Genomic DNA, 12,246 nt, shown 5'->3' on the forward strand with positions numbered 1-12,246 from the left:
TACTAGGGATATTGTAGCTAATGTTAGATGGATCTTGGCTGAAAGCAGGGAGTATCAGAGGAATGTCTATCTGTGTTTCATTGACTATGCAACAGCATTTGACTATGTGGACCACAACAAACTGTGGCTGACTCTAAGAAGAACGAGAATCTCAGAACTCGATTGTGCTTATGTGAAACCTATCCGTGGACCAGGAGGCAGTCATCTGAACAGAGCAAGGAAATACTGCATGGTTCAAAATTGGGAAGGATGTATGCCAAGGATGATTCCTATCTCCATAACTTTTCAATCTATATGCAGAACAGATTATCCGGGAGGCTGGGCTCTATGAGGAGAAATGTGGCGTCAGGATTGGAGGAAGATTCAACAATCTCGTTATGTAGATGTCACAACCCTGCTTGCTGAAACTGAGGAGGACCTGAAGCGCTTGCTGCAGATAGTCAAGGACTACAGCCTTCAATATGGATTGAAGCTCAACATCAAGAAAACAAAGATTCTCACCACTAGGCCAACTGGCAGCATCATAATAGGTGGTGAAGAGATTGAGGTTGTTAACAGCTTTGATTTGCTTGGTTCCACAATCATCACTCTTGGTACCAGCAGCCAGGAAATGAAAAGATGAATTGCATTGGGAAAGTCTGCTGTCAGAGACCTCTCTAAAGTACTGAAGAGCAATGATGTCAGTCTGGAGACTAAGGTGTGCTTGATACAGGTCATGGTCTTTTCAATCACTTGTTATGCATCACAGAGCTGGACAATGGCTAGGGATGATAGAAGGAGTGCTGATGCCTTTGAGCTGTGATGTTGGAGAATAGTATTGACTATACTATGGACTGCTAGGAGAACAAACAGGTTTTTCTTGGAGAGGGTGAAACCAGGCTGCCCCTTGGGGGTAAGGATTCTGAAACTTTGTTTGACATACTTTGGATATATTGCAAGGAGGGACCAGTCCTTAGAGAGGGATATCATGCTTGGAAGGGTAGAGGGATGGCGCAGGAGAGGAAGACCCTCTATGAGGTGAATTGATTCAGTGACTGGGGTAATCGGGATGGGTGTGTTAGAAACAGTGAGATTGGCACAGGATAGAGCAGGGTTTAGGGCTGTTGTACATAGGGTCACTATGAGTCGCAGGCAACTGGACAGCACATAACAATAACTACATGATAAACAACCCTAAAAAACACCTTTACTTTCCCTAAACAACACAGCTTCTCCTTGTTCTGTACAAAGAGCTGTCCCCTGGTCTATGCACAAGTTCCTTATAAGCACAGTTCCCTCTACTGGCATTCCCATTCTTTGCATTGTTAATTAAGGAAATTTAGTTTGGAAAAAGTCCTGGGACTTTCTCACACAAACAACTTCCTTTCAAAACCATTATTATGAGAAAACGGGGTTTGGATTAGAATGGTTTAGATACAATTTTTTTTTCTCCTAAAATATGAAATTCCATTCTGAGCCTCTGTGTTTCTCTATCCTGACCTATCTAGGTCTGGCCTTCGTGAAACGACCCAGGCTGTTTCACTTAGCATAAATTAGACCTACTCTCACTTTCTAGAAACTTGTAGCCTTGATATAATAAATAATGTTATAGTTAGATTCCATTAATTTGAATTTTGTGCTGAAGGAAGCCCCTTTTGATATGATATTTGCAAATGGCTTACTATTACTACCATGAATAAGGTTGCATGTGAAGTTTTTGGCTACTTAGGACAATAAACTTCTCAGGTGGAGCTTCTCAAGGGGCTTTATGGCATGTGATCCGTGTGGGCGGCACTTTGGATGTGCGTCTGGAGCCTCAGTCTTAGAGATACAGCCACTAGCTTGATGGGTGGCCTTAGGTATGTTTCTTAGCCACCTCTAGCTGCATTTACTTCAACTATAAATGATGAGGTTGGAGAAAACATGGTTTAAATTAATTGGCAAAAAACATTAATTGTCAAGGCTTTTTGTCAGATAGATGTATATGCAAGTAGTGGTTAAGTGTATTAGTGGATTTAATAATGTGGTGCACAAAAAAGAAGTTGAGATAAATTTTATGAAAGATGTTGTTGCTATTGTTATTGTTATGTGCCATCAGGTCGCTTGTGACCCATAGTGACCCTGTGGACAACAGCTCGGCAGCCTGCTCTATTCTGAGCCAGTCTCACTGCCTGACACACTCACTCTCATTGCCCCAATTAATCTCTCAATCCATCTCATCCAGGGTCTTCCTCTCCCACATTGTTCCTCCACCCTTCCGAGCATGATGTCCTTCTCCAAGGACTAGTCCCTCCTGGCCATGTGCCCAAAGTATGTGAGATGGAGCTTCAAAATCCTAGCCTCCAGGGAGAAACTTGGTTTCACCCTCTCTAAAACAGACTTATTTGTTTTCTTGGCAGTCCATGGTATGTCAATAGTCTTCTCCAGTAGTACCACATTTCGAAGAAATAAATTCTCCTCTGTCATTCTCATTGTCCAGCTTCCTGACGCAAAGCAAGTAATTGTGAAGATCATGGTCTGGATCAGACACACCTTAGTCTCTAGACTGACATCATTATGAAAGATATAAGAAAATAACCTGGGATTGTCAGCTATAATAAAACAATTGATTGCACAGATTGATTATACTTATTTAAACACAATAAATTAAATTAATTAATTTAGCTTGTACCCCAACACTTAGTGGGCTCTGTGAGAGAAACAAGAAGCTTTCAGTGTCTATGAAAAAGCACCATGAAGTAGGAGAAAGGTTTTAAAGTCCAACATAATTCAATTTAAAGTTTTACTTATACTAATCTGCACTGTAAACCCAAGGGCACACAGTTTGAATTCACTAGCTGCTCTGAGGGAGAAATATGGGCAGTCACTTTCTGTGCTGTTTACAGCCTCTGAAAACCAGCTGGAGGGTCAGCTATTAGTCAGTTCTGACTCAAGGGCCATGACAACAATTGCTAGCTATGGCCGTTAGAGTACTGGATATCCCACGGACTGTCTAAAGAATAAACAAATCTGCCTTGGAGGAAGTGCAACCAGAGTGCTCTGTGGAGGCAAATGTGGTGAAAATTCATCTCACTTATTTTGGCCATATTTTCAGGAGGAACCAGTCCTTACAGAGACAGGGATATTAGATTGTTAAGGGTAGAAGATCAACACAAGAGAAAGCCTTCAAGGAGATGGATTGACACAGACTACCACAGTGTGCTTTAGCAAGTCGGAGATCACGAGAATGGTGCAGAAGAGGGCTAGTTCCGATCTGCTCTTCAGAGGGGTGCTATGAGTTGTCATTGACAACAACATGACCTTTAGATCAGTATCTAGAGATATACATGAATAACCTAAATAATATAGTAGCAGTAGTTGTTGTTGGTGGTATGTGTTATCAAGTCCCTTGAAACTCATAGTGACCCTATGTACAATAGCTCTGAAATCTGCTCTCTCCTGTGTCAACCTCATTGTCTCTGATGCACCTGCCTTCCTTACCCTAGCCACCAAATCAATCCACCTCATCAATCCATCATCCCTCCATCCTTCCAAGCATCATGTCCCTCTCCAAGGACTGGTCCCTCCTTGCAATATGTCCAAAGTATGTCAGACAAAGCCTCAGAATCCTTGCCTCCAAGGAGCAGCCTGGTTTCACCTTCACCAGGACAAACATGTTTGTTCCCCGAGCAGTCCATGGTATATTCAACACTCTTCACAAGCACCACAGCTCAAAGCATCAATTCTCCTATCATACCTAGTCATTGTCCATCTCTCTGTTGTATGGCAAGTAATTGAAAAGACTATGGCCTAAATCAAGTGCATCTTAGTCTCCAGACTGACATAATTGCTCTTCAGTACACTGGAGAGGTCCCTGATAGTAGACTTTCCCAATGTAATACATCTTTTCATTTCCTGATTACTGGTGCCAAGAGTGTTGATTTTGGAGACACACAATATAAAGCTGTTAACAACCTCAATCTATTCACTATCTATTATGATGCTGCCATTTGACCCAGTGGTGAGAATCTTTGTTTTCTTGATATTGAGCTTCAATCCATATTGAAGGCTGCTGTCCTTGACCTTCAGCAGCAAGTGATTCAAGTCCTCTTCAGTTTCAGCAAGCAGAGTTGTGTCATCTGCATAATGCAGGTTATTGATGAGTCTTCCTCCAGTCCTGCTGCTACATTTCCCCTCATACAGCCCAGCCTCCCAAATGATCTGTTCTGCATATAAACTGATAAGGTATGGAAAAAGTACACATCCCTGGCATACACCCTTCCCGATTTTGAACCATGCAGTGTTTCCTAAAATTAAGTGATTATTATAGGCTCCCAGTGTGCTAGGAGGGGGAAAAAACCCTAAGATTCAAGTATAGTCTACAGAAACACTTTCATTAAGTTTTAAACAGGACAATCATTTAAGATGAGGTCAGTAAGGACCTCAGCCCCAAGCCAGTGGATTCTGCTGATTTACACTCACAGAGTAATTTAGTTGGGTTTTTTTTTTTTTACTTATGAACAAGGAAAAGCATCACCTGATCATAATGTTTGGCAAATCAATTCACCACCATTACAGGCATGTCTACAGAAATGGGAAGAAAGAATAGTGACACACATGTAATGGGAAATTAGACAAGGCTCTAGGAGCATGTTGGTCTGCTATCCAAAAGAGGTTACAGACTGATTACGAGGTTTCTATATGATGGACTGGGCTTAATTCATGATCATGGCACCCTAAGTTTTAGTCACCAGGATCCCAAATTTTATCTTAAGTTAGACAATATGTAACTATTTGCAGTAAATCATTAGAGACTGAGCCTAAGCAAGGTTCATAGATAGCTCTTTGCTCAAACTTCAAGGTCGATTGTGCTTGTCTGGGCTTGTTAAATAGAATGTATATGAATAATTGCATAAAACACAATGTAAATGAAAGATTGTGTAAAATACAATGTATAGGTATGAAACATAAAGGAATTATTATATGAAAACCAATAAAGAGAGAGAGAGAGAGAGAGAGAGAGAGAGAGAGTGTGTGTGTGTGTGTGTGTGTGTGTGTGTGTGTGTAAATATATGAACACCCTCCTGGGACATGCAGCTCCTCCTGGAAGTGCTCTGAGGCCACGGTGAGGGTGATGGAGAGGACTAGAAAGAACATAAACAGTCTAATATGAGGCTGATACATCAAAGGTGCTCAACAAATGCACATACACATCCATTTGCTATGCATCTGAGAACTGGACAGTAAATAAGAATGGCAGAAGAGTTATTGATTCTTTTGAACTGTGGTGTTGGAGAAGAGTACTGAGCATCCCATGAACTGTCAAAGGAACAAACAGGTATGTCTTGGAGAGGGTGGAGCCAGTGTTCCTTGGAGGCAAATACGGTGAAGCTTCCTCTCACACACTTTGGGCATGTTATAAGGAGAGGTTATTCATTGCAGAAGGACATTGTGCTTGGAAAAGTGAAGGGGTGGCGAAGGACAGGAAGACCCTCAAGCAGATCCACTTGTTCCCTGAGGGAAGTGTGTTAAAATTTCCAGGTGATTCTTTTATCATTGAAAGTGTTCCTGCAAGAGGCTGCATGAAGACCTGGTTTTTCCCAGAGAATTGTTCCGTTCAGAAGGACTTTGCTAACATGAAAGGACTTGACAAGCCCAATGATGCCATCAGAGCTGGGTTCAGGCCCTGGTCCAGGTGCCACCACTGGCAATTGCAGAGAACCCCCCACTCCCTGGACCAGATGCCACCCCTCAAGGGGAACTCTCCAGGCCTGAAGCTACCCAGCCGCTTTTCAGATGCTTTCAGTACCAGGGGGTTGTCTGGGTCCCATGAGACCCTGAGGCAACTTCGGAAGCTCTGTTTCCAGTGGCTGCAGCCAGAGGTTCACAACAAAGAACAGACCCTGAAGCTCCTCATGTTGCAGCTGTCCCTGCCCATCCTGCACATGGAGATCTAAATGTGGGCACGCACGCGGCATCTCCACATGGAGAGGAGGCTGTGACTATTGGAGAGCCTGCAGCAGAACCCCCAGACCTTGTGGCAGTGGATGAGCAGCCAGGTTTGGGGACAGGAAAGCTTACCTGCAAGCTGCCTAGTGAGGGAGGCAGAGGCCAGTCTTGAAGTGGTGCCTCAGGAGCTGGGACTTCAGAATTCAGCTTCAGGGCCTGGAGAGGAACTGAGCCACATCCTCAAAGAGGGACCTGATACAGAGCCGGAATTAGTGATGGCTTCTCCCTAGCTTCTTGCCAGACCCGAGGAAAGGCTCATCAGCAGCCAGGGCTCTGGAGACTCACTTCTCCAAGCACGATCTCAGGAACAGTGAGACACCTGGATTCTACTCAGAAGGAGCACTAATGGAACCGTATGCTGGAGAACGATGGGAAAATGGTGCCATGAGGTGAGAGCATGGCAGGTGGATAGACTAGGAATTTTTAGGTGTTATCTTTATTCTTGTTGTGTCAGAAACCTTAAAAATTAGCTTTTCTACCCATTATGCTAGTCCCCACTGGGGGCATGGTTTGTCTCCAACTATCTCAAATGTGGACAAATCATCAACAGCTGTGCAACCAATAGACTAAAATGTTTTCCACACTGTAAAAAAGGTGGTAAGGGGTGGAAGGTGGAGAGAGAGGGTGAAGAAAGAGACTGTGGACAACTCCTTTGAAGAGACTGTGGTAAAGTGTAACCAGAGGAACCCTGGAGATGGAGCCACAGTTAACGGTTTTATTTCTGGATGACTGAAGGGAAAGCTGACTTGTAACTGCTCTAAGATAAATTTTGCTGGATGATTGAGCAATTCAGAGCTGAATTTGCACTGCTGAACTGAACCTGATCTTTCAATTGTTAACTAAGAAGCAGTTCTAAATTAACTGAGGAATTGTGTCTTGCTGTTAATCTGGCTTGGAACTGCTGGACTGAACCTGGACTTGCTTAGTGTGATATTCCTTGCCTCCTCCACTCCCCAACCTGTTTCTCTAATAAACCTCACAATTGTGAGTTAAAAAAGAGACTACCATCTTTGTTCGTGTAATGGGCACCAAGCTCTTAGGTGTTAGAGGCAGAGATTGGCTCAGGAGAGGGCAGGGGTTAGTGTACATGGGTCACCATGAGTCACAGTTGACTGAATGACACAAAGCAACAACAAAGCACTTAAGAACATGAAGAATTCAAATGGTCTCTGAGCTTATGTCAAGACTCAAAATGGACTTACGTTGTAATCACAGCCTTCCACAAACCAAGTGCTTGTGCTTTAGAACTTAAGCTTTAGTGAGTAGGGCACTTTGTGTACATTAGGACATTTAATCCTCACAACAACCACATGAGATGGGTAGCATTATCATCTCCATTTTCTTTTTTTTTTTTTGTATATTTTACAAACCCTTGTGCTCCATTTTCTTTTGTGTTTTTATGTGCTATCTCATAGCAACCCTGTACAACAGCATAAACTATCCATAAGATTTCCTAGGAGGAAATGCAGACAGAGGGCTCTTTAGAGGCAGGAATGGTGAAAATTCAGCTCACATACTTTGGGCATTGTGGTCAAAAGGGACCAATTCTTGGGAAAAGACATCATGCTGGGAAAGCTGGTGAGTCAGAAAAAAAGAGAAAGATGCTCAACAAAATGGGTGAAGACAGCGACTTTAACAATGGGCTATAGCACATCAGCGCTGGTGAGGACAGCGCAGGGCTCACATCTGTTATTCATGGTGTCCCTGTGAGTTGTACTGGGTTCAACGGCGCCTAATAATAACAACTATACTGGAACAGATGAACAGGGTTTGGTTTTGTTTTTTTCTTTAATGAAGCTTCTACTAGGTTCAAACTCAGTGCTTAATCACTGTATCACCAGGGTTCCCTCTCTGTTTTATAGATGAAGAAACAGATTCTGTAAAGGTAAAAATACAGTTAGGAGGGTGACACAGACTGCTCTTCTGCCTCCCAAAGCCGAGTGCTAAAGCACACCATTCTGTCCACCACGTGGTGTCAAAGGAGCTTATTATTTTAAGTGCTGGACCCGTCAGAATTAAGCACAGATAGTTTACAAGCAAGCAGCCCTGGTGATGCAGTGGTTAAGCACTGAGCGATTAACCAAAAGATCAGCTTTTCCAAAATCCACCAGTTGGTCTGCAGGATAAAGCTCGTTGCTTGCTAAAGATCAAATCCTTGGAAATCGTACGGGGAAGTTCTATTCTGTCCTACAGGGTTGGGCAGTGTTAAATGGACTGGATAGCAACAGGTTAAGTCTACAAAGAGACAAAAGTCTATTAGAACAAAATGCGAGGTAATTAGGCCCATCCTGGCAGAATCGCTGCTGCCGCGGTCTCCTCCTTGAACGCTGTCCGATGTCCCTAGCGTCCCCGCCACACCGGTCACTCCTGCCTGTCCTTGCACCTCCCCACAGCGGGACCCCGCCCGTGGGCGCTCCCAGCCTCCCGTCCCCAGCCAGCAGATCCCGCACTGCGCAGCCGCGTCACCACTGCCGCCCGACAGCGTGCGCCCCCTCGTGGATGCGCCAGAACTACAATCGCCGCCAAGCGCTGAGTCAACCCGAAGCTCTGCGGCTCCTGTGTCTACATGTCCATCTCCTACTATGATCTCGGAGGAGCATTCTGAAAGAGTTTCCTTCACGACTTCAAGAAACCGTCTCGTGTGTGTATGTGTGTGTAGTGCAGCGTGAATCAGGTACTACTGGAACTGCACAAACTGCCCACTGACAAGGACCGCTCCCATTTGTGTGACTTCATTGAGAGACAGTCCTGAAAGAGCTGGTGAAATCCTTCAAAGAATTGGGTGACTGTGTAACTACCTCATATGAGATGGATGCCCCAGACAGCGGCCAGGAAGGATGTCTCTCTCTCTCTTGTTCGCTCGCTCTCTTTTTTCAGTATTGCAAGTCTGTTTATTGGATAAATTCCACTTCCATTTATACAAATTTTAGAGCAACTTTACCTTTATGCTTTGAAAATAATCAATACTTATGGTATCAGTATAACGATAATTGGCACTAAAGAAAATAAATAATAAAAGTAAAGACAAAATAGAAACTTTTGCTTCTAGAGTTCTCTATATTTTTATTCCAGCAGTTCCTCAGCCCTGTAACTGAAATCCTCTACTTGTGGGTTGGTTTCCAGTAAGAACAAAGGCCGGCACATTCATGAATTGATTTTGTTTCTTTCATTTTTCAAGATAGGAAAAGCAGAGGAAGACTCATCAATAACCTGCGTTAATGCAGATGACACAAACTTGCTTGCTGAAAGTGGAGGACTTGAAGCACTTGTTATAGAATATCAACGAATACGGCCTTCAATATGGATTGCATCTCAACATCAAGAAAACAAAAATTCTTACCACAGGACTGATAGGCAACATCATGAAAGATGGAGAAAGGATCAAAACTGTCAACAACTGCATCTTACTTGGATCCCTAATCATAACCCTTGGTACCAGCAGTCAGGAAACCAGGAGACACATTGCAAGGGCAAGTCTGTAGTCAGGAACCTCTCACATGGAAGAGCAATGATACCAGTTTGAGGACTGAGATGCATCTGATTGAGGCCATGGCCTTTTCATGGAGTTCTTAATGGTTTTCACTTAAATGTTGCTCCAACAGCTCTGAAAGTTACAAATGGCATAAAGATGTACTAGACAAGAAGGTGGGAGTCCTACTAGATACAGTGCTCTCTTTTAACTGAACTTCAAACAAAAAAACTTTAAAATATAAAAACTTTTGGGATCTAGATGGTTAGAAACTAGTCATGATTAATTATTCATAGTCCATTTGCTAAAGACATATTATCAAAATAACACTAAAAAGCTTGTGCTTAAAATCCTACAGGACCTAACCAAGAAAAAGACTGATAACACAAGTATGAAATGGGCAAAAGACATGGAAAGATTTTCACAGAAGATATTTGGATGGTCAACAGACACATGAAGAAATGCTCAAAATCACTGGGAGATCAAAACCACAATGAGATACCATCTCACCCCAGTAACAGTGGCAAAGTTTAGCAGGGCAGCAAGTAATAAATGTTGGAGAGGATGTGGCAAGAGGAACTCTTCTACACTGTTGGTGGGATTGTAAAATGGTACAACTACTCTGGAAGGCAGTTTGGCATTTCCTCAAAAAGCTGAACATAGAAATTCCATATGACCCAGCTATTCCACTGCTTGGAATATAACCCGAGAAAATTACAACTGAGACACAAATGGAGATTTGTACACTAATGTTCATAGTATTATCATTCACCATCGTAAGAATCTGGAAACAGCCCAAATGTCCAACCACAATCGAATGGATTGAGAAATTATGGTCCATTCACATGATGGACTACTGCACAGTATGCAGAAACAATGATTTTTAAATCCACTTGCTAACTTGGGAGGGACTGGAGAGCATTATGCTAAGAGAACTAACTCAGTCCCATAATGGCAAATACTGGATAAGACAATTATTGTAGAAACAGATAACTAATAAAGCGTCTATAAGGATCCAAGGAGGGGAGGGTAGAAACAGGGGTGAGAGTAATCACTGGGTTGCACAATTTGATTCACAGAAGGAGGGGTGGGTGAAGGAAATGGGAAAGATCTGGTGTGAAAAACAATGTATACAAATTTTGTAAGTAAATCAGCATAAGATGGAAAATTTTATTTTAAAATATGGTAATTGATTATATATGGGATACAGTAAAAATGAGTAGTTGTATGAAATACAATGTAATGGAGAGATTTCATATACAATATATATGAATTATTTTAAGAAAAACAAAAGAAAAACCAAAAGACAATGGAGGAGGGCAAAAATAAAAAGGATATGCTTATTTCCATAGTTTCAACCTCATAGTACAATGATTACTTTATACTGGTCCTTATCTAAGCACTAACCACAGACATATCCTACAGACATCTTGAAATGTTCTCAAATTGGCAAGAACCAGAAACACTAGAAGTCCAGAGAGCTTGTCATTCTGGTCTGAACATAAAGAACCCTCAAAAGAATCAGGGTTTTACAGTCCTGAGTTGTAGTTGTTCTGTACCACCATCAAGTTGGAATAGAATCACAGCTGAACCTCCAGCAGATTTTCAGAGTTAATTGCACGGGAGGAGAATGCCTATCTGTTTCCCACAAAGCAGCTGGTGGACTTGCACTGTGGGCCTTTGGGATTGCAGTGCAGCTTCTTGCCACAAGACCTGTAAAATATACTTATTACCCCCAAATACTTATTCTTATATAACAACCTAACTTCTCCATTCTGTGGTTGGATAACTTGTACTTGAAAAGTAGCCAGCTTCTATTAGTACTAGATTACCAATTAAGTAAACTCAGTAGGACATCTTCAGAATTTAAAACCTATAGAGAGAGCTGGAACCACACTCTGATGATAAAAAGTTTAAAGAAAGGTCCAGGAATTACAGTTTATGTTGGCATGCTGTTTAACAGCACATATTTTTCAAGGATTTTATCTATTTCATCTAAGTTGTCAAATTGATATAATTGTTCCTAATGTTCTCTTATTGCCCTTTTAATATCTGTAAAGTTTTAGTATCTATAGTGAACTGACAACTACTGGACTGAAAATTCACAACTAGTTTAAGAAACAAAGAGGAACTTAAAACTGCTTTGATAGATTATATGAAGCTATAACTTTTCAACCAAGGGATGCAGATGAGGCAAGGTGGGGAGTGTGGGGGGTGAGAGTGTGAAGAAATGGGCGTGTTTTATGGTTCTTGTGATGGGACTGCAGGTCTAATTAGCTGCCCATTGGTTTTCAAACCGCTTTCGCCTTTCGCTTCCCAGCACAGCTGTGGCCAGGAAGCTGAGGGAGGGCCTGCTGCTGGAGTTGATAGCAGTGGCACTGAGGGAAGAGCCGGCAGGAGGTGGGCTATAAAAAAAAAACAAACAATTTGGCAGGGGAACAAAAGGCATCAATCACAGCCATGTCATCAACCCTTGATTTGGATGACAAAAATTTTCTAGGTCACTTTGGAAGCAAAAAAGGAAGAGGTAATATCTTTTCAGTCACCTGCTTTTCCATGACCTCAAGGTGCTGCTGGTCACAGGGTCTAATGAACTTAGCAGGAAAGCTAGTGTATCACAGCCTCAAACGGATTTTCCCCCCTTTGCTTTGGTGAAGTGCGACAAACTTACCTCAATTTTCTCTATCAGAAATAGACTTTTTTTTTGGCAGTTATTTATCCTTTTATTTTTAAAAGACTGCAAACAGTCAGCTTCTGCAACAGATGAAGTGCTCATGGCCTTTGCCCACTTTTCTTTTCTTTTTTTTTTT

Source organism: Elephantulus edwardii, unplaced genomic scaffold, assembly GCF_000299155.1.
Source record: "Elephantulus edwardii isolate Elephantulus edwardi_28Jun2011 unplaced genomic scaffold, EleEdw1.0 scaffold00259, whole genome shotgun sequence".
Taxonomy (NCBI): domain Eukaryota; kingdom Metazoa; phylum Chordata; class Mammalia; order Macroscelidea; family Macroscelididae; genus Elephantulus; species Elephantulus edwardii.